We start from the raw sequence: 20,726 nt of genomic DNA on the forward strand, positions 1-20,726 counted from the left end.
ATGGTTGGGGGAAGAGTTGATGACCAAACAAGAGAAGGAGAAAATCACAGAAGGTAAAATTGTGATTTTTGTACAAACAAAACCAATGTAGCTAAGATTAGAAGGAAAATGATTAACTAGAAAAAATTCTTTGCAGACCTTAATAAAGGTTTCATGTCCAAAATATATAAGAATTGATTCAAATGTATGAGAATAAGAGCTATTCTCTGTTAGGATTCTTACAAAGTGATGTCGGTTGTCTAATTTTAGCAACATGCTTAGCAGTTCTCTAGCTCACTAATGTATTTAGTACTCAAGAGTCACAAGTCCAGGAGATTCACAAGTTCAGTGGAGGAGATTCACAAGTCACAGCTCCACAATCCCACTCTTGGAGGAGGAGTCAACTTTTGAGTTCACACCTCTAAAAGCATATAAAAAGGACGAGCACTGGAGACTTTTGAAAGATTGAGAAGCGAGCATTCAGTTGGGCAGAATGAAGGATTCAGAGAGAGCTGGAGGCTGAAGCTGGAAGAGGCAAAAGACTAGCAACAGGAGCTCTTGGAACCAAGGAGAGAGATAGGCCTTTAAGAAAGCTAACTGGGCTATTTTGGAAGAGACAATAAAGGATTTGAACTTTTAACAGCTGACTGCATTTGAGGTGATTATTACTCTGAACTGAATCTAAGGCTGCCTCCAGAAGCTCCCCAAGAAACCTGCTCCCAGAGAACGATTATATTTTAGAGAAGGGAACATTACAATTCCCCAATTGATAAATGACCAGAATTAATAAATTCTCAAAGTATATAAATACATATGGGCAATTTTCAAAAATACAGGCAATTGTTTTTTTTTGTTTTTTTTTGGTGAGGCAATTGGGTAAAGTGACTGGCCCAGGGCCACATAACTATTAAGTGTTAAGTGTCCAAGACCAGATTTGAACTCAGATCCTCCTGACTTCAGGGTCAATGCTCTATCCACTGTGCCATCTAGTTGCCCCATTTTTAAAAAATTGTTTTTAAAATATAAGCAATTTTCAAAGGAAAAACTTAAGATATCAATACCTATTTGAAAATATGCACCAAATCTCTTACTAAAGAAATGCAAATTAAGATAACCCTGAGGTTCTATCTTAATCTACCAAATTGATAAAATTGACAAAAAAAAAGGTAAGTGAAAAATGCTGTGGGAAAACGGGGATATTAATACACTATGAAGCTGTGAATTGGTACAGCTACTCTGGAAACAATTTGGAATTATGCCCCAAAAGTTATGACTGTTCACATCCTTGACCTACCTCTAGCACTTCTAGGTCTAAATCTCGAACAAAACAGAAAGAGGAGAAGAACTCATATGTAAGAAAGCATTTATAGTTAGCTTTTTTTTTTAATGGTAGCAGGAAACTAAGAGGATGCCTATCTGTTAGAGAAAGGCTGAACAAATTATAGTACATGAATGTAATGAAATATTTTTTTGTTACAAGAAATGATGAAGATTATTTTAGGAAAACTTGGGAATACTGGCACGAATAATACAAAATGAAGTGAGCAGAATAAGGTAAACAATTTTTACATGAACAATATTGTAAAAACAAATTTGAAAAAGCTTAATAGCCTAAACCTTATCCAAAATTCCACATCTGGAGCTGAGGTAGGAGTTGTAGTAAACAGAAGTTGCCAAATACTATGAAGAAATATTATGGATGAATTCAGAGGCACTCAAGAGACCCAGAAGAATGTAACTACATAACATCTATAAGCAGAGCTTAAGAGAAAACAATGACAGCAACAGGAACTACAATACCTAGGAGAAATGAAAGGAGATAAAAACAGCAAAATACAAGTGAAATAAATGCCTTGTTAGAAAGAATTTGAAGAACAACTATTAGCTTAAAACAAAAGGTGGAAAATCTCACAAAAGTAGGAAAAATGCTAAAAATTATAATGAGTGGAACAGAAATCAATGACTCAATGTGACAAATATTAGAAACAAAATAAAATTATAAATATAGAAGAAAACCTAAAGTATTTCTTATCAAAAACAGTTCATCTAGAAAATAGGCCATTTTGATTTTTGAATGTTCAAACTCCCTCAAAACCATCATGGGAAATAGCTAGACATTTAAGAAATACAACTTGAAGGTAAAGTGAAAAGTAGAAAGAACTTATGGATCATCTATTGAGAGAAACCAAGTTAAAGAAAAAATACTGAAGTAGCCAGAGAAAAAAAGAGTTAAGAAGCTACAGATCACACATGACTTAGTTGTTACTACTATAAAGAAGTGGATATCTTGGAATACCGTATTACAGAAGTCACAAAATAAGGATTACAATCAATACTAATTTGTTCTGGATATAAAATTATAGGAAGAAAAGTGCATCTTTAAAGAAATAGAAGACTTTAAAGCATTGCTGGTAAAAATATCATAACTCAGTAAAACCAAAATATAAACATAGTAATCAAGAGAAACTAAGATAAATACCTATGAGTAATTGGAAAGAACTATATAATGAAGAAGTGCTCACATTCTAAGAGGGAGAGAAGAAACAATTATCCCTTTATAACATAGTGTTCATAAAGAAGGAATTAAATAGGATAAGAATGAGCCTTGGGGGTGGTTTTATTCTGTTTTTGTGGTCAAAAGAGAGGAAAATAGAAGGAAAAGGAATCTAGTAAACAAAGGAAGAAGGGAGTAGAAATTCATATTTTTAATAATTTGGGGTATGTGTATATAGACATTAAGAAAGAAGTGGAAGGAGTGAGTACCAATTAAACCACTCATTAGAAATAGGCAAGAAAGAATAGAATTTTAGAAAAGTCATATAGGATAGAGTATTAATAAAGAAGCTTTGAAGAAAAGATACAAACTTTAAATGAAAGCTAAATAATTTAATACTAAGAAATTTATGGGTGAGAAAGCATATCTTAGAAAGAATAAATAACTTCATCAATATGAGACAATATTACAAAGTTTATGGGTATGCAACAAAAAATATAAAAATAGCAAATAAAAAACTAAAAAAATCCTGAAAATCAGAAAAGAGATGAATAAAATTAAATGAAAATAACTGTTTTGGGGAGGAAAAAAATGAACTGGGAGCTAATTTGATCAAAAAAACCCTCAAATTACCAATATCAAAAATGAGAAAGAAGAATTCATTTAAGTTTAAAAAGAAATAAAGGAAATCATTAGAAACTATTTTGTCAAATATATTCCTCAAAATTGATTACTTAATAATATGGATGAATATTTATGGATATTTGCAAAGAACAAAAATGCTCCAAATAACAGAACCAGAAATAGAGAACAAGAAGTAAATGAATTCTCAGAGAAAAAAAAAACTGGAACCTGATGATTTTATCTGTAAATTCGATCAAACATTCAAAAAATAATTCCAAAGTTACATTGGAGAATGTTGTTGGAAAAGAAAAGGAAAAGTTGTTTGAAGCATAACGAAAAGATGCACAGAAGAGAACACAGAGGGAATCAGATAGGTAGGATAATTTTGAAACTAATATATGGAATTTATCCTACACTTAAGAAAAAAATCGTTTTGATATATAGCAGACTTTTCAAATGTATGAATGATATTATGCCAGAAGGAGTGGCCGAAAAAGCAAGATCATCTTAACATGTCCAAAATGGAACTCATTAGTTTTCCTTTCCAAACTCTTTTCTCATTCAAGCTTTCCTTTTTCTTTTGTCAAAGGCAACACCATTTTTCCTAGTCTCCTGGCTCTGTCACCTTAGTATTGTTTCCCCTCTCTCCACCTATCCAATATGTTGCCAAATCTTGTTGCTTCTACTTTACTTCTCTCTTGCTTCTTACCGTTTCTTTCTAGTTATACAGCTACCATTTAGTTCAAGCCTTCATCATCTCTTACCTTCCTCATGTCATTTTAATCAGTCTTCTTCTCTTAAATCTTTCTTTATTCCAATCCTTCTTGCATATATTAAAGTGTTTTCGCTTAAGCATATATCTGACCATGTAAAAAAAAAATTTTTTTTTTTGAAGAGGCAGTTGGGCTTAAGTGACTTGCCCAGGGTCACACAGCTAGGAAGTGTTAAGTGTTTGAGACCAGATTTGAATTTGGGTCCTCCTGACTTTAGGGCTGCTGCTCTATCCACTGAGACACCTAGATGCCCCCATATAATTTCTTTATGCAGTAAGTTCCAGTGGCACCTCATTGTCTTTAAGATGAAATATAAACTCTACTGTCTGGCTTTTAAGACCCTTCACAAAATGAGTCCAGCATTTGTTTCCAACTTCATTGGATATAGCTCTCTGTCCCATACTCTGTTACTAGCCTGTTTTCTTTTTCTCAAAATGACACTTCATCTCTAATTTTCACATTGTTTTCATTGACCATCTTTCATGCCTGGAATACATTGCCTCCTCACCTTTCTTTGCTAGAATCCCTTTTCTTTTTTCAAGATTTAAGTTCAATAGAATTTAAGCATCCCTTTAATAGAAAATCTTTCCTTGATACCTCCTAATTGCTGATGATCTGCACGAGGGATGGGAAATCTTTTTTTTCTGTCAAGAGCCAAATGAATATCATTTATAGGCAAAAAAAAAATTATCAACTTATAGAACTCAAGCAGTGGGAAGTTGCTGTACCTAGTTTTAGCTCATCGTCACCTGCAGTTGATTATGCAAATGATAAATGATTTTATGGGTCTTATACAGCTCGCCTACTTCTGGTCTACATTGTATTTAATTATATACACACACACACACACACAATTTACTTTGTATTCATTCTTTTTTTAATTGAAGCTTTTTATTTTTAAAACATATGCAAAGATAATTTTTCAACATTGATTCTTGCAAAACCTTATATTGCAATGCCCCCCCTCCTCCCCACCCCTTTCCACTAGATGGCAAGTAATCCAATATATGTTAAACATGGTATAAATTGTATTAATTCTTAATATAGTTGTGTGTTATATGTGTGTGCATAATATCTACCCTATAAAATATGAGCTTGTTGAGAGGAGAAATTATATTGTTATTTTCAAAATCTGTATCCCCACCACCAGCAAGGGGGTTGGATTATATGATCTTTGAGTTCTCTTTAAAGTCTGAGATTTTAGGATTCTGAGAAGTGCCTAAATTTCTTCTGGAACAGTCTAACCCTGCTGCTAACCCAAAATCATAAGTAAACTGTGTCCTAATCCTAATGATCAATAAGATTTCTGTAGACTTATCAAAAATCATTGCATTTTCAGAACTGAAGATCATTTAGTCAAATCTTCTAATTTTATAATCAACAAACAAGCATTTATTACCTATTATAACTTCTCTAGCCAAATTTCCAACTGAAGAAGAGGTTTTGAATACATTAGGCTTCTCTCCTGTGGCAAAGCACCTGTTGCTGATTTTATTACAACTGAGATTCCAGGGGGTCCACTGTTTGCACAAAAACTGATTGAAATTTTCTAGATTATATGGCAAGAGGAGGTTATCCCTTGGGAGTTCAAGAATGCCTATGTTGATCATTTCTATAAAGGTAAAGAAAATAGACTGTGCTGTGACAATCATAGGGGTTCTTTCTCTTCGTCATTGCTGACAAGATTCTTGCCAGAATCCTTCTTATTAGTCCTCTTATACCTGGAAGATGACATCTACTTGAGAGCCAATATGGCTTCAGAAAGTGTGAAGTTTGAAATTCTGAGTAGGTGCGCTGGAATCAGACAACCGAGTACTTAAGGCTAATTACCTATTGGACAATACTCTATTAGTATATGCTTAGAAAATGTCCTTTCTCATTATTCTGTGCTGGCTCAATCTTTTGGTGTATACAGATAATTGTAGGAGGGATTAGGGGGTGGAGTAAGACTAGCCAGGGTCACTTTGGCTGTGGACAAGGAAGAGAGAGGAGATTGTGGAGAACTTGTGGAATTTTTGTCCATTTCCTTTACTTCTTCCCCTAAAGACCAAGGACTTTTGCTTTTCCTGACTCCGGCTGATTCTAAGGCATCCAGGGAGCTAGCCCAGACTTCACAAGAAAGGGCTAAGGAACAGTTGATATGCTGTTTATTGTCTGACAACGTTAGGAGAAGTGCCAGGAGCAGAACAGAGGTCTGTGCCCAACGTTCGTCAATCTGATCAGTGCCTTTGATATTGTCAGTTGTTAGGATTTATGGTAAATTATTTCAAAATTTGCTTGCCAGAGAAGTTTATCAGTATTACATGTACATCAATTTCATGACAACATGCTCGCCCAGGTTCTGGATAATGAACAATGCCCTAGTGCTTTTCCAGTCACCAGTGGAATGAAACAAGACTGGGTGCTTGCTCCCCTGCTTCTCAGCATGATGTTTTCAGTGATTTTGTCAGATGCCTTCAATAAGGAAGAACGTCAAGGTCAGCTCCCACAATAATAGTAAATTATTTAACTTGAAAAGACTACCAGCCAAGCCTAAAAGTGAAAGGAGTGTTAGTGCTTGATTTTTTTTTTTTATTTGCAGATGATTGTATACTCAATGCAGCCTCTTAAGCTGAGATGCAACAAAGTGTGGATCAATTCTCTGATGCTTTTGCTAACAATTAACACCAAGGAAACACAGATACTCCCTCAGCCAGCTCCACCCCATCCATAAGTGGAACCATTGGTTACAACAAATAGAGAAGTTTTGAATAGTGTGGATAAGTTCATTTGCCAGTACATACTGATAGTGGAAGACACACTGCCAGAGCTCACTCAGTATTTGAGAGGTTCCAAAGGAAAGTGTGAGAGAGCAGAGTAATTACACAGACTACCAAACTGAAGGTCTACAGAGCTCCTGTGCTGACCTCACTGTAAAACCAGGACAGTATACCAGCACCATGCCAGGAAACTGAATCATTTTGATTTGTTATCTTAGGAAGATTTTGAAGATCACCTAGCAGGAAAAGGCACCCGACACTAAGATCCTTTCTTGAACTAAACAGCCAAATATTCAAACTCTGCTACACAAAGTGCAACTCCAATGGGCTGGTTACATTATTTGAATACCAAATGCATACTTGACTAAAAGATTATTTTATGGGAAACTCACGCAAAGCAGAAGCTCACATGAAGATACAAGGATGCTTTCATGGTTTTTCTGAGGTACTTTGGAATTGGTTGCATGACATGAAAGATGCTGGCAAAGGACTGTCGAGCAGGGTATCCCCACATCAGAAAAAGTGCTATGCACTATAAGCCAAAGCAGATTTGAAGTAGGTCAAAAGAAATGTGAGATGCACAAATTCAGAGAATCCACCCCAAATGTTCAGATGGATCATTTGTGTCAAATCTGTGGTAGAGCTTTCCAAGCTCCTATTGGTCTCATCAACCACAGCTGGACATACTGTAACTGGACTCTAACATAGTGATGTCATTGTGGTCCTTTTTGAGAACAAAACAGCAATATATCATACCCAAGGCACTTTTCCAGGCAATAACGGATAAAAATACACAGATGAAGCATCCCTGCCCTCTGTGTGTTTCCACTCTATCTGAGGAGCTTAGCCTCTATTCTTACAATTATAATATAAAGAGGCAATTATAACAGTAGCCAACATTTATATGATTCTTCATGTACATTGTTTTGTGGAAGCCTTATAATCCTGATGAAGTAGGCACTATGTGTATTAATTATCATCTCTATTTTAAATGTAAGGAAATTGAATTTCAGGGATGTTAAGTGACTGATTTGTGATCACATAGCTAGTAAGTTCTATATAAAGTATTTGAATCTAGATTTCCCTTGACTGCAAATGCAAAGATCTCTCCACTATGACATGCTTCTTCTAAGTCTTGGCTTCAGTGCTTCCTATATAAAAGCAAACAACATCGAAATTAGGGACCAGCTCTGGAATATCTAGACCAAATATCTAGATCAGAAATCTAGATATTCCTAGATCAAATAGTTATGCGATTGAATGAAGTTGTCTTGGCCCTGATTCAATGCCAGACTTTGTTCAAGAACCCACAAGATAGCATAGAAAGCCAGGAAGCAGCTATAGGGCGGATCAAAGAGAGGACTTTTAATATGTGTTTATTGAATTGAACTAAAGAGGTAGAAAAGAGGAAAGTGAGTCATATCAAAAAAAGAGGAAGGCATTTTAGGGCAGCAGATCAGATCTGACATGGATCCAAAGGGATGGAAAAAATACAAGGAGTTCATATAAAGTAAATGGGAGGGTAAAGAAAACTGGTAATTTCAAAAGCACATGAACAGATGATACAAGACACTAGGAAGGTAAGGTGCTAATCAGTGTTTTTGCATGACCTTTTATCTCAGAGATCAAAATGCATGAAGCCCTTTCCTATATTCAGGTTGGTCTGTAACTACAACTCTGTTGTAATCACTCTATGACAGGATTGACATGTACACCTAGCAAAGAGGGATGGGAGATCATGGCTTTGCTCAGAACTAGCTAAATTCTATACAACAATCCCTTACTTGGTGTTAACCATACACCCAAATAGATCTATATTAGTGCTCTATTCTCCATTGCAACATCCCAATTTCTGTTGCCTGTAAACGTGGGAATTGGCTTGGAGAGCAGCTATTTGTGCCAAGGAAGGTATTATAAACATAAATAGCCCACATTTCTTATAAGCACACTCGAGAGAAAACCCAAAAGCAGATCCTTTAGTCAATGGCAGTTCTGTACCCTAAAGCTTATTTGTCTAACTCTTCATGAACCTGTACCTGTAGCCCATAGACTTTGGCAGTTCAATATAGTCACTTATTATGTGTGTTCAAATGGTAGGCCACCAACTCTTATCCCCCTCTCACAATTTTCCCCCATGAGGAGTTAAAACTCAGGGCAAGGAAGGTAGCTAAAAACTGCACAGAGGGCCTGTGTACCAGTACCACAAACCATGGGTATTATAAAATCCTAATCCCAGGTTTCCTTCAATGTCATATTGGCTGAACATCCCCTAAGGAGATAAATCATATTAAATAGGTTCTAGAGGTAAACTAAGTCAGATTACACCACTACATATTCCTCATGTCATCTTGAAGGAACGAGAAACTTTATTAGCAAATTCTTCCTTCTCTTCCTCTACTCACAGGAACTCTGGCCATGACACAATTCAAATCCCCGAGTCTTTAGACATGGCAGTTTGTAGAAAGAAATGACAGTTGGCCTGTGTTGCTTGGGAAAATTTTCACTATCACCAAAACCCGGCACTTCACCGAATGGATCCAATTTGAGACTTATTTTCACAGTGAGAAAGCTGAAAGCAGCCTAAGAAATTTGGGGGCCATACCAAAAGAACCTGGCTTAGTTTCCATATCTTATAAGATGGAGCCAATTGATCATTACACCTCAAACTTTATTGAGTACTCAGTGCTCCATACTACTGGGTGATAGACAAAAGAAATCTTAAGATGGTCCCTCTCTTGAATGGTTTTACAGTCTAGTTAGAGAGATAAGACATAATATATATCAAAGGAGAAGATAGAAAATGTTATATACATGCCTGCTCAAAGATCCAGGGATCCTAAACCTTCAGCCTCAAACACCCTTATCTTTCTGTTGGGTTGGGGGAGGGGTGGGACAGTTTTTATGTATATGACCTTATGGCCCAGAAATCCCCCTGCAGGTCGCCTCAGCCATCCTCTAACCTTTACAAAGAACTGCACTTCAGTTTTTCTTATCTAAACCTAAATCTGTCTTGCTAGACAAAAGGATATCTTGTTCCCTATCCTTCCACTTAGAATGTCTGGTCATACACACACATTCTTTTGCAGATCTATGGTATTTATGGAGCAATTGATGAAGGGCTGCTAGATGGCCAAGTAGGTAAGAGTTCAGGGTCTGGATTGAGGAAGACTCTTCTTTCCGAGTTCAAACATGGCCTCAGACACTAACTAGCTATGTGACAATGGGCAAGTCATTTAATCCCATTTGCCTCAGTTTCCTCACTTGTAAAATGAGCTGGCAATCCAATGCGGTATCTTTGCCAAGAATACCTAAATAGGTTCATGAAGAGTTGTACATGCCTGAAAACAACTGAAAAACAAGTTATAATTTGTCTCTGAAGAGGAGATGATAGGTTCCTCGGGCAATAAAATACAAACAAGCAAACAACAACAAAAACACCCACCTAATTTGGAGGACTTGTGCTTAGTAATGTTTTCTTTCTTTGGAAGAGACTTTAGCAAGGCCTGGGGTTCTTGGGACTTCAACCTAATTCCCTTAGGAACTCACAAGAAAGCATTAAGTCAAAACACCAGGACTGAGCAGAAGAGCTTTGAGTCTGAAAGCTAAAAGGGCAAAATAAATAAATAAATAAATAAATCCTTTCTCTGAACTCTTGCCAAATGGTAAGTCCTTGACTCCTGGGCCAGATCACAAGAAGGAGAATTGGTGGAGAAGAAGGGGGCGGGGGAAGTTGAGTCTTATCTTGCTTTTCATGCAGTGGAAATATCCATTTTCTGAACTTCTAATAAAATCTAAGACTAACTTGGAGGTCCTTTGGACTATTTAAATCCAAAAAGGACCGTTTCAGTTCTTTGATAGCCCTAACGAAGCTGACATTCTACCTCTCCTAACATTTCAATTTCTACCTTTTGAAACCTTTCCATTCATCTCTCATTGCTGCCAAGCAGAAGCAAGAATGAAGATCAGACAGCATATATTGGTGTGTAAGCAGGCTGGGGAGAAGAAGACAACAAAAGTCTTTAAAGTCAGAGGACTTTCGTTTAAATTTAATTTAATAATATTAGTTTAAATTCTGGCTCTGATACTGTGTGACAGTGAGAAAGACTCAGGTCCCAAATCAAACTCATTAACTTTTTATTCAAACCCACATCTTTTCCTAACTTAAGAAATTTCTCCTTTAAAGCTTTTTTCATAACTTGCCTTACTACCACCTTTCAATTTATTTTATTTTATTTTATTTTTACATCTTATTCCCTTCCATGTAATCTTCCATCCAGTGCTAACTGGCTTCCCAACTCTAGCTAAAAAACACTCCTGGCTCTGGGAATTTTCACGGGGTGTCCTGGAGTGCCTAAAAACTCCTTCCCTCTTAATTTCCACTCCCTGGCTTACCCCTGACTTCCTTCAAGTCTCAGCTAAAGTTCCACTTACTATACGAAGCTTTTCCAAATACCCTTAATGCCTCCCTTCTGTGGTTTATATATCATTTTCCCTTTATATCACTTATTTGTTGTTAGTCTTTTTCGTGTTGTTTCCCGAATTTTAGCCTGTGAAATCCTCGAGAGCAAGTATACATTCATACATACATATAGAGAGAGAGAGCCTCCTTTTGTTTCAAGCGTTTAGCATTGTGCCTGCCAAACAGTAGGTGCTTATTAATTATTTAATAACTTTGTGAGCCTCAGTTTCCTCATTTGTAAGATGGATGGGGTTCTATCTCTAAATCTATGATCTCACGGAACATTCATTCATAGCTTGGCTAGCAAGCGGCAACCAGCCCAAGTGCGTGCGTCCGGAGATGGATGTGGAAGGTGTGGGGTGTGTGGTGGGGAGGAAGTTGTCGGTTGTGGAACGGGGTAGAGTTAAGGGTGGGGAAGCCAGGTGAGGACGTGCGAGCAGGACTCCAGGGGCATGGCGGGAGAATGATCACCGGACACCTACGGGAAGCGGTAGCAGCAGGTGCGTTCTTACCAACCGTCTCAGGGTTGTCTGCGTGCTTGAGGCTGCGCCTTCTTTCCCGATCCTCCAAAGAGGGGCTCTCTGACCCGAACAGCTTGGTCTACTCTCTTCTGGGAGCCCCTGACCCCAGAGATGACGCCCCTCATCCTCTGGCTCCCTGTCCACTTTGCCCTGTCCCTTTCTCCTTTCCCTCCCCTCCCTCCGTTTCCTCCTCTGGCAGCAAGTCGGAGATCCCTACCTGTGCGGTCGAACTGAGTCAGCTACAGCCGGTATCCTCCTAGTAGAAAGAGGAGAGCGCAATAGGGAGCGGTCCAAAGCAAACACGGTTCTTGGCAGCAACTAAAGGGTGAGCGCTCACCCCGCCCCTCCAGCAGGAACTATGTCAAAGGCTTCAAGCTGTTCCCTCCCTGGTTCCCATTCGCCCGCCTGGCATTTCCTAGTAAGCCGGACTACAGCCCCACCCGAACCTTTATTCCCAAGGGTTGCCTTTCTCCCCGAGAGTTGTGAATCAGTCCTTTCAACCTCCTTCGAGTCACCTCTTTCAGCTGGTGCTTCGTTCTTAGGGGTCCCAGGATCTTAGAGATAATTTAGGACAATGTCTCCATTTTATAAAAAGGAAACTGAGACCCAGAGCAGATAAGGGACTATCAGAGTAAGGTTTTGCACAGTGTCATGCCTCTGTCTCTTCAAGGTAGCCACTCTGTAGTACATCCTCTTCCCTTCTCTGATAGGAGGGGAATCCATACTATTCAGGAGAAGTGGTAAGGAAGTTTCTGTGTAATCCCGAAATGTTGTTTTGTCTTTGCTTCTACCTCCTGTTGTTTATCTCTTGATCTTTCCACTGTTCATTAGCACTTAAGGCTAAGGAAAGGAGATTTGCCAATTCCGCAATTTGTCAGTCTCTGATAAAAGCTTCAGTGGAGGAAGATCCAGAAACCCTAGGCTAAAATGTGGCTAATGCGCTCTCTCAAGTCTTTCACAGGAAATGGAGAATAGGTCACTAACTGACTATACCTAATAAGATACATCGTTTCCTAACTCCAAACTGATTCTCAATAGTAGCTACTCAAAGTAAGGACAGGATGATCTCCCTTTTCTATATCTCTGCAGAATCGCTAGACTGAAAATGAGCAGCAAGATTGTCAAGAGACTCCACTCTAGGGAAATAAAGCAGAATTCGTAATCCAATAACAATCAAACCCAACCAACCCTTGCTCAGTAGACTATCAAATCATGTGCCCCAAGGAATGTGCGACAAGAAAAATAGCTGAGGCTGGGGATGGGATGAAAAAACTCAGAGCTATTAAGACAGTATTTTGCTCAACAATCTTTTAATTTCATTTTTAAATGTTTTATTTAAACAACATTGCTGTCACTTTTTGTTGACACCCAGTCATCCTTTACTGTTCCCCATCACCCCAACAGAATCATTCCTGTAACAATATACATATATATTTATTTTTATTTAATATTTTCCTACAGTTACATTCAAAACTTTTTTTTTACATTTGTTTTTAATATTTTTGAGTTCTAGTTTCTCTCTTATCCCTACCACAATTAAGAAACCACATGTGAAGTTATGCAAAACATTTCCATAAAAGTCAAGTTGTGAAAGAAAACAGATCTCCCACTCTAATGAAAATAAAAACCCTCAAGAAAAATTGAGAGGGGGAGAAGAGAGGGAGGGAGGGAAAGAAAGAGAGAGGGAGAGAGAGACAGAGAAAAAGGAGAGAGAGACAGAGACAGAGGAGAGAGAGACAAGAGATAGAGAGAAGAGGAGAGGAGAGGAGGAGAGAGAGAGAGAGAGAGAGAGAGAGAGAGAGAGAGAGAGAGAGAGAGAGAAAAGAAGAAGAAGAAGAAGAAGAAGAAGAAGAAGAAGAAGAAGAAGAAGAAGAAGAAGAAGAAGAAGAAGAAGAAGAAGAAGGAAGAAGAAGGAAGAAGAAGAAGAAGGAAGAAGAAGAAGAAGGAAGAAGAAGAAGAAGAAGGAAGAAGAAGGAAGAAGAAGAAGAAGGAAGAAGAAGAAGAAGAAGAAGAAGAAGAAGAAGGAGAAGAAGAAGAAGAAGAAGAAGAAGCTGAGAGAGAGAGAGAGAGAGAGAGAGAGAGAGAGAGAGAGAGAGAATGAATATGAATGCTTCAATCTGCATTCAGACATGATCAATTCCTTTTCTGGGTATGGGTAGGCTTTTTCATCATAAGTCCTTCAGAGTGTTGAGGTTCAGAAGGAACCAAAAATGTTGGAGTTGCAGATCAGTGTTGTGAGGTATCTCAAAAAGAATTTACAAGATTAAACCCATATCCAAGTCAAGGGGCAAAGTTTATTTTAATTCTAACTACAATTGAAGCAGGCTAAATTCCAAAAGAATTTAGCAAAGAACCAGGGACTAGAGAACAATTTTATCCAGTTCTTGATGTCATTGATATGCTAATTTTATGGATTAGAAGTAGTTTTAGGAATTTGGTTATCACTGACTAGCAGATTTTCTATCTGACAGTCTGCAATGTTTGTAGGACTATCCTAAAGCCAAAAGACTTTAGACTCATTGACAGATTGTTAGAATAGAAGCACTCTAAAGTCAGGGGACCTTAAAATCATTGCTATATTTCCCCTAGAAGCTGTATCTGTAGTCATAGATGATTTTACTAGTGAGACTAGCAAAGTCATTTACAGATAGTCATCCTAGAACATTGCTATTATTTTGTATACAGTACATTTCACTTTGCTTGAATTCTTGAAGGACTTTCCAGAATTTTTTTTTTTTTCTGAGTGAATCCTGCTCATCATTTCCTATGGACCAATAATATCCCTTCACAAACACATACCACAATTTATTGAGCCATTCCTCAATTGATGAGCATTCCCTCAGTTTCCTTTTTTTTTTCCTGAGAAGAGAGGTGCCAAGAATATTTTCCCCCAAAATGTAGGTCATTTTCCTTTTTTTTTTTTTAATCTCTTTTTAGTATTCATGCCTAGTAGTAGAGTTGTTAGGTCAAAGGATATGCATGAATTTATAGCTCTTTGGGCACACAGCATGTCTTTTGATCATTTATCAATTGGGGTATGGCTCTTATTTATTTATTTTTTTTTGTAAATTGGACTCAGTAAAGAAATATATTTAGCCCACAATAAATCAACATGTAGGTCACATTTGCCCCATCTCACACTTAGAGATTACTGGGCCTCTGATAAGGAGGCAGGTGGAAGTTTCATTTTCACAACTTCAAAATTTCGGTAGATCATAGTACTGATCAATGTTCTGAAATCTTCCTATTTTTTTCTTTTAAATGTCATCAAATTCTGTTCTAACAGTTAAGCCAAGAAAATCAAAGTCACCAAGTGGCTGAGAATGATTTGCATTTTAAGAGCTTAATAAACGGTTGTGGAATGAAGCAATTGTTAATTGAAGTTGTTGAAGTTAGAAGAGGGCTTGTTAATTATTGGCAGAGACCAAAAATTCTTGAGTCTGAACTGAATGGTAATATACCTTACATAAGAACAAAGGCTCAGTTTTCTAACCTCAGTTTATGAAATCCTGGCAATATTTAAAGTCAGAGGGTGTAGTTTGAATTCCAACTGCTACTTACTGCCTATGTGACTAGTGGCACATTACTTAATCTTTTTAAAGCATCTTTCAGGAAATTATGACATTCCATGAGTAAACCGGATACTTTTTACTTCACATCTCACTCAGGGAGACAATGTGGTACAACAGGAAGAACATTAAATTTGAAGTTGTAGGACCTGAGTTTGAATGCTGGCTCTGTCACTTGGGCAAGTCACTACCTCACTATATTTCTATTTTCTTATCCTCCCCCCATCCCCAATCCTTTCCTCTTCCTAACTTTGATTTCATTGTTAAAGGCACACTTTCCTCCCACTCACTGAGGCTCTTAACATAGGTATCAGACACAATTGCTTATTCTCTCTCACCACCCTCACCTCTCCAATCTGTTAGCCAGTCTTGTCACTTCTGCCTTTGTAATATTATCAAAATATGCTCACCCTTCTTTCCTTTAACATTTCCATCACTCCGATGCAGACCTCATCACCTTGATAGGATGCAGAGGCCCCCAGCCCTTAAGGATGCTATTGTTCTAACAATGTTTGTCAGTGATCCTAAAGTCTCCTGTCTTTAGGAATTCTATATTATAGTCTTAGAAACATTGCAGTTGGCCAAATAACAGTCTGTTGGTCAGTGAAAATAAGGTTTTTTAAACAAATGATGAGATATATACCAGATTACTCCTTAACCCTACCTCCAAACTATAAAATTAAACATTGAGGTGCATACCAGACCACTCCTCAGTTGTTGTTGTTGTTGTTTGCTGAGGCAATTGGGGTTAAGTGACTTGCCCAGGATCACACAGCTAGGAAGTGTGAAATGTCTGAGTTCAGATTTGAACTTAAGGCTGGTGCTCTATCCACTGCCTGCCACTTAGCTGTCCCCACTCTTCAGTTCTACCTCTAAGCCATAAAATGAGCATATCAGTGACATGAAGAATTGGATTTCTCCATCATTTCCTATAAATTTATCTTCTTGCTCCTGGTTCTTCGCTGAATCCTTTTGGAACTTAGCCCACTTCAACTGGCCTTACAATTACAATAAACTTTATCCCTTACCTTGGAGATGGGTTCAAGCTTGCAAATTCTTTTAAGACACTTTGTGACACTGGTCTGCAACCCCAACCTTTTGGGGTCTCCTTTGAACCTCAACATTTTCACTTAGACTATTGCAATAGTCTCTGAGTGGGAGAAGTGCTCCCTACATTTAGCCCCTCTCTGCTTCTCTAACATCTTTAATCATTTGCCAAAAATGATTTTCCTAAAGCAGAGATTTGACCAATAAACCAATAAAAGGCCCTATTCAGTAAACTCTAGTGGATTCATATCCCTTCCAAGATCAAGTATAAAATACTATTTGGAATTTAAAGTTCTTTACAACTTTTTCCTATTGTTACAGTTTTCTTATCTTTTTCTTCCATTACTTGTTCTCTACAAGGAGCAACTAAGTGGCAAAGCAGATTGGATGCTGGGCCTGGAATTAGGAAGTTCAAATCCGACTTCAGATGTTTCTCTGCCTCAGTTTCCTCATCTGTAAAATGAGAAGGAAATGGCAAACTGTTGCAGGTTTCTCTGCTAAGAAAACCCGAAGAAGAGTAGGACATGACTAAAAAAGGATTTATAACCTACAATCCCAGTGACACTAATCCTTTTACTGCTCTTTACAACATTCAATCCCTCAGCCCCTCCTCTTCTTATTGGCTGTTCTTCATGCCTGGAGGCTCTTCCTCCTCACCTCAACCTTCTGACTTCCTTGGCTTCCTTCCACATTCATCTCAAATTACACTTCTCTAAAAGACCCTACCTCCCAATCCCCTATTTCTCAGTCTCCCTTTAGAGATTATTTTTTATCTACTCCTAGATCTGTTGCATGCACATAATTATTGATGCTTTGTACCCTCCTTTTGAACCAAAGCTTAGTTGATTTAGTACAAAGCCTGGAGTATAATTAAAATTTAACAAAAACTTGTTAACTGGTTGAGCATTTTATCTCTCAATTTTGAATATCTGGGCAATAAGGAATTGAGATTAAGACTGGTCTAACCTCATCTTGATTAGAACCACACTGGCTTTTAGAGATAGCAGCTTTCCTTTTTAAAATTCAAATACACTTTCTCTTTAATGACATGCCTTTAGGGCAGCTAGGTGGAACACTGGTTTAGAATCAGGAAGACTCACCTTCTTGAGTTCAAATGTGGTCTCAGATGCTTAGGGCAATGTGACTGCGGGCAAGTCACTTAACCCTGTTTTGCCTCAGTTTCTTCATCTGTAAAATGAAAAACTACTCCAGTATCTTTGCTATGAAAATTCCCAAAAGAGATCACAAAGAGTTGGACATGATTGAAACAATTCAACAACAAGATTTATGATGAAAAATTCTATCCACTTCGAGACAAAGAACTGATGGAATCTGAATGAAGATTGAAGCATATTGTTTTTTATTTTCTTTGGTTTTTTCATGTTTTTTTTTTTTTTTTTGGTTTTGTGTTTTCTTTTCACAAAACTTTCATACAAGTTTTGCAAGACTATATATGCGTAACCTATAAAGTTGCTGTGCAGCGAGGGGAAGGAAATGAGGAAGTGCATTTGGAACTTAAAATTTCAAAAAAATGTTTTTAAAGTTTATTTTATTATCATTTTAATGCTATTACTTATTTATTTTAATATTATTATTAATATTAATTTAATATTATTTTAAAAACTGATGTGTATAATTGGAAAAAACAAATAAAATATATGCTAGAAATACTTAGGCACATTGATCCATAGTTTTGATGGGTCAAGCTAAGGGTCTATTTAAAATTGCATACCTAGCTAAGGAATGTGGAGCAATAAGTTACCTATTGCTCCTTAATTGTTTTCTGCAAGAAAAATCCCATCCTGTCTGACAATACCTTGCTAAAATCAACCTGTCTCCCTATATGGATGAAAAAACAGCCTGACTTTTTCTTATCTCTCTTTTGCAATTTACAGCCTTGTAGACTGTTAGCCTGCTAGTGAGCAATATATAAAACTCCTCGAACTATTATTTCTAATTTGCTAGACTTCCTTTAGAAACTACCCTGTCAGCTATGGCATAAATGAACTTTGTGACTTTTAAGAGATCTCTGAATTCTTTCAAACTATGAACCATGACTCTCACACACTTCAATTTGTAGATTCTCTCTTTTTCTCCCCACCTTTAAAAATAGGGACAGCATTTGCCCTTTTGTAGCCCTTAAGTGTCTATTCTTCTGTCATTCAAAGATCACCAACATGGGCTAAGAAATCACCTGTCCATTGCTTTAATACTAGTATTCGTTGCAATGGATTACTGGAGACTGAAGGTTAGGACAAATTGAGCCTTTACTCAAAAAACAAAACAAAACAAAAAACCAAACCAATTCCCGAAGATAGAAACTAGTTGTTAGTACTTAGTAAGGTTAAAGTAAGTCGGTATTTCTTTACTGATGACCAAAGTCTCAGAAATTCTTACCAAAGTCTAAAACATCTTCTATATGTTTCTGGGCCAGGGATGGGAGTAGAGGCGGGGTGGGCAGAGCAATCTCCTAAGAGGCAATGTTATGCCACATTGCTCCAGGTTTAGCCTGCAACCCAGTTGCTCACAACAGTTCTAGCTAGTGTTGTGGTAATGTGGTAGGTTAACTCACCTGTTTCCTGTCCCACAACAAACTTGATGAAGGTAGCCAGGTGTTCTCTTACTTGCTTACTGGTCTTGGGTTTCAACTTACTGTTAACCATTTTATTTGGAAGAGAAAACAGAAGCAAAGTCAAATTTGAATAGTTAGATCTTCCCAACCATGATGATTATTCCATCTGTTCCAAACAGTGGTTATTTAACCGCTTTTATTCTCCTCTCGCCTCAGCTAAATCAACAGAAAAAAAGCCCTTTTTATTGTCCTTAGCATTTAGGTGCCTCAGCTCATTCTGAGTTTCATCATACTTGACATAGTTATTATTGGGCATGGCTTCTCTTTTCTATTCGTTTGCCTTTGCTCCCATTTTATATACATAGCTTTAAAAAAATCTAGTTGGTTGATGATTTCCCTAACTGACCACATTCTTAGGCTCTCTTTTCTTTTTCTAGGAATCATTTATGGCTGGGTTTTTAGACCATCACTCCTGACGTGCTCTTGGACTAATTTCCCCTTCAGAAAATTAGGACACTGATTCCTATAGGTCTTAACTGTAGTAAAACATGTTTTCACGTTTAAACTTTAAAAAGCACTTTCCTCACAACAATGCTATGAGGTAAGTGATTCAACAATGATTAATCCTGTTTGGAGATGTGGAAATCTGGATTTTAAGAGAGTTGAGTAGTTCTCAAGCCCAGGCTTGTTCTGCCAGTGGCTTTACCCATTATATTCCATTACCAGTGCCTGGCCCTCTGCGTCTATGTGTGTGTGTCTGTGAATCTATATGTCTGTCCATCTGTGTAATTGTCTGTGTATCTGTGAATCTATTATTTTATACCCTATTTCATTTAGATTACACTCACCTTTGACCTGGAGCCATAGGAACTGGTGATTATGATGGCTGACATCTGATCTCTTCTTGGAATACAGAAGGGGCAAGGTACCACTATTCAGCTAATTCAGCTATTCAGCATTGGAGTAATATGACCAAGATAAATTCCTATAGAAGACACTTACATGGATCTGTTTGGAGTGGGATAGAGGACAGAGATCAACACTGGTAATCCAACAGGAGCCCTGCCAGTCCCAAATTTGAGCTCTTTTAGCCTGAAAGCAGAAGCACAGCTTGCAGTGAGAGGACATGAAAACAGAATTATAATGGCAGGAGATGTCTTGTCCAGAGACCTTTGACATAAAGACAGAGAAATAAGATGGAAAGTGGTAAAAAGGCCTATTAAGAAAGGGTTTCATCTTCAGGACGTATTAGGGAAGACCCTAAAAGCTAATTTAATTGAACAAATATTTATTAAATGCCTACTGTGTGCATGGCATTACGTGCTGGGGATGGAAAGTTGGAATAAAAATGGTCCCTGCCATCAGTTGATAATATAATAATGAGGTGATGGGGAGGAGAACCATGACAAAGTGGCTCTTACCTAATTTTTGACCTCATTTAACACAATGTTCAAGTGCTTCTTTGAGTATTCATGAATCTTAGGCCAGCCTCTGGGGCCCACATATACTAATACTTCATTATCCTAGAGTTTTACACAGAGGAAGGAGAAATCTAATCTTCCAAGTCAATAGGAAGACTCAGTAATAACCCAGACTTGGAAAGACTGAATCTTGTGTCAGTATCGGAGGGAATGCTTGGGGAATGATTCTGAAAAATATGTTAAAGCCTCACCTCAGAGGCAGTGTGATGGGCCAGGAGGAACATGAGGCATCATAGGATGGCACAAAGTAAACTGGACTTGGATCTAGAGGACCTCAGTTTGAATGCTCCCTTTTATTAACTGTGTGATCTAGGGCAAGTATTAGCTTTTCTGGCTTTCATTTTCTCATGATTGAAAGGAGGAAATTAGACCAATCAGGGCTTCTTAAACTTTTTCTACTCATGATCCCTTTGCCCCGGAGAAATTTTTACGTGACCCCAGGTATATA

The 20,726-nt window shown here is 37.6% G+C and overlaps 1 protein-coding gene and 1 long non-coding RNA gene across 5 annotated transcripts in view; one reads left to right on the forward strand and one right to left on the reverse strand.

Moving 5' to 3' along the window:
- The window catches only part of TMEM45B (transmembrane protein 45B), a 41,005-nt gene extending 28,740 nt beyond the window's left edge, over positions 1 to 12,265 (reverse strand). For 2 of the 4 annotated variants that reach the window (XM_031960900.1, XM_031960902.1), the window contains exon 1: positions 11,827 to 12,265. The gene's annotated coding sequence lies outside the window, so the exon portion shown is untranslated. Of the gene's footprint in view, positions 1 to 10,071; positions 10,163 to 11,600; positions 11,758 to 11,826 lie in introns of those variants that run through there. The other 2 variants (XM_031960901.1, XM_031960903.1) reach the window with 2 other exon arrangements.
- On the forward strand, positions 11,107 to 20,670 carry LOC111719820. Its single transcript, XR_002769785.2, has 3 exons — positions 11,107 to 11,588; positions 19,235 to 19,398; positions 19,635 to 20,670. It is a non-coding gene; the product is annotated as an uncharacterized LOC111719820 (long non-coding RNA).
- Positions 20,671 to 20,726: the final 56 nt, after the last annotated feature.

Source organism: Sarcophilus harrisii, chromosome 3, assembly GCF_902635505.1.
Source record: "Sarcophilus harrisii chromosome 3, mSarHar1.11, whole genome shotgun sequence".
NCBI lineage: Eukaryota > Metazoa > Chordata > Mammalia > Dasyuromorphia > Dasyuridae > Sarcophilus > Sarcophilus harrisii.